The 2,341-nt window shown below is 40.4% G+C and overlaps 1 protein-coding gene across 5 annotated transcripts in view; it reads right to left on the reverse strand.

Annotated features, from left to right (window-relative positions):
* The window catches only part of LOC106868625 (monocarboxylate transporter 12), a 57,075-nt gene that overhangs the window by 20,231 nt on the left and 34,503 nt on the right, over positions 1–2,341 (reverse strand). The gene's annotated exons all lie outside the window — the stretch shown is intronic.

Raw genomic sequence — 2,341 nt, forward strand, 5'->3', positions numbered from 1 at the left:
GTGGTGGTGGTGATGGTGGTAGTGGTGATGGTGGTCTTGGTGGTGGTGATAGTAAATGCTGTAGTTGTTGTTATGGAAGTGGTGGTGGTAGTGGTGTTGGTGGTAGTGGTGTTGGTGGTAGTGGTGATGGTGGTGGTAGTGATGATGTAACTGCGATAGCTGCAGTAGTTGTTGGCAGTAGTGGTGGTGGTAGTGGTGGTGGTGGGGATGTGATTGTAATACCTGCAGTTTTTATTGTTGTGGTTGTTGTTGTTGTTGCAGGTGATGGTATAACTGTAAGAGATACAGTAGTTATTTAGTGATGGTGGTCACATTAGCTGCACGCTGGGGCACTGCCCTGAAGAGTTTAGTCAAGCAAATTGACGCCAGTAATTATTATTTTTTTTTTTTTAAACCTGGTATTTATTCTATCAATCTCTTTTGCTCAACTGTTAAGTTACAGGGGCATAAACAAACCAACACCAGTTGTCAAGTGGTTGAGGAAGGAAAGACACACATACACACACAATATGTGTGTGTGTGTGTGTGTGTGTGTAAAGTAGTTGGTGATAGGAAGGGCATCCAGCTGTGGAAACTATGGAACCTGGTGTGATTCCTTGTTTTATCAACTCCTGTCAAACTGTCCAACCTATGCCAGCATGGAAAACAGACATTAAATGATGATGATAATGATGGGCTTCTTTCAGTTTCCATCTACCAAATCCACTCTCAAGGCTTTGGGTTGTCCCAAAGCTACAGGAGAAGACAGTCATCCAATGTACCACACAGTGGGACTGAACCCAGAGCCATGTGGTTGGGAAGCAAAACTTCTTACCATACAACCACACCTGCCCCTGTTCAAGGCACCACAAAAGAATTTCTTCAGGGTGCCCGTGTATCTTTCCTTCGGTGGTCCTCTCTGATGATGACCTGTGAATAGAGCCTGCAAGTGATAAATCCTCCATCTTGGAAATGTGTCCAGTTCAAAAGTCTGGCTAGCCTCATCAATATTGTCACCATCCAGAATATTGTAATACTATCTTAACAACATTACAGGCATCTGGTCAAAGCAGCATATTGTAGCCTCACTATATGATGGGGTTCTGGAAAGTTCCTGGCTTTGGGTAAAAGAAAATACAGAAGGATCAGTTAATTATGATTTTATTATAACATATTCCCCTCTCAGATTCACACACATATGACAGTTTTTCTATTCCCTATAAAAGAACTCAGAATGCTTGGCTTCCAGCAAGGCCTTTCGCGAGACCCTTCAAGCCAGGAACTTTTCAGCACCCACCTTATATATATATATATATATATATAAACAATATATGAGTATATGCATATATATGTACATGTATGTACATACCTTCATCTACATGTACATATAGATACATTTCTGGGTACATGACGTTGATATATATATATATATATATATATATACACATACACACACATGCACACTCACACACACACACACACACATACATATATATCCATATACAAAGTGGTGCAGAAAAGTTCCTGGCTTTGGGTAAAAGAAAATACAGGAGGATCAGTTAATTGTGATTTTATTCAACATATTCCTCTCTCAGATTCACACACTTATTGCAGTGGCCCTTCAGTTTTTCTAAGCCCTGTAAAAGAACTTGGAATGTTGGGCCTCCAGCCAGGCCTTTCGTGGTGCCCTCAAAGCCAGGAACTTTTCAGCCCCCCCGCCACCCTCGTGCACAACTGTAGCATAAAGGCCCTAACATCTGTAGGGCTCACTGGGCAAAACTGCTCAGAGAACCCTTTGATTAATGCACCACCACCACTACCAATGCTATCATTACTACTACTACTACTACTACTACTACTACAAGACACCAGCAGTAGTGCAATCACCACCACCACCACTACTACTGCTACTACTATATCCTCCACTGCAACCATTGCTATCACTACTACAATGATAACGACCACAACCATGTCTACTACTACTACTGCTACTACAACTACCACCACCACCACCACTACCACCACTGCTACTTCTACTACATGGTGTCATTCTAATTATTTTCTTATATGAAAAGATGCCATTTCAAAATGAGCTCATTAACCTCAACTTGCTAATAGAAATGTTGAAGATTTAAAAGTTCTCTTTTTGCTCTAACACACACACACACACATGTCTGTCGGTCTGTTTATCTCTTTTCTCTCTCTCTCTCCCTTTCTATCGATATAATATCTCTTTCGCTTCAATGCACATATATCTATCACACACACGCGCGCGTGTGTGTGTATATATGCATATATATATATATATGTGTGTGTGTATATACATATTTATATATATATATATATATATATATATATATAT

The sequence above is a fragment of the Octopus bimaculoides genome, chromosome 21 (assembly GCF_001194135.2).
Source record: "Octopus bimaculoides isolate UCB-OBI-ISO-001 chromosome 21, ASM119413v2, whole genome shotgun sequence".
Lineage (NCBI taxonomy): Eukaryota > Metazoa > Mollusca > Cephalopoda > Octopoda > Octopodidae > Octopus > Octopus bimaculoides.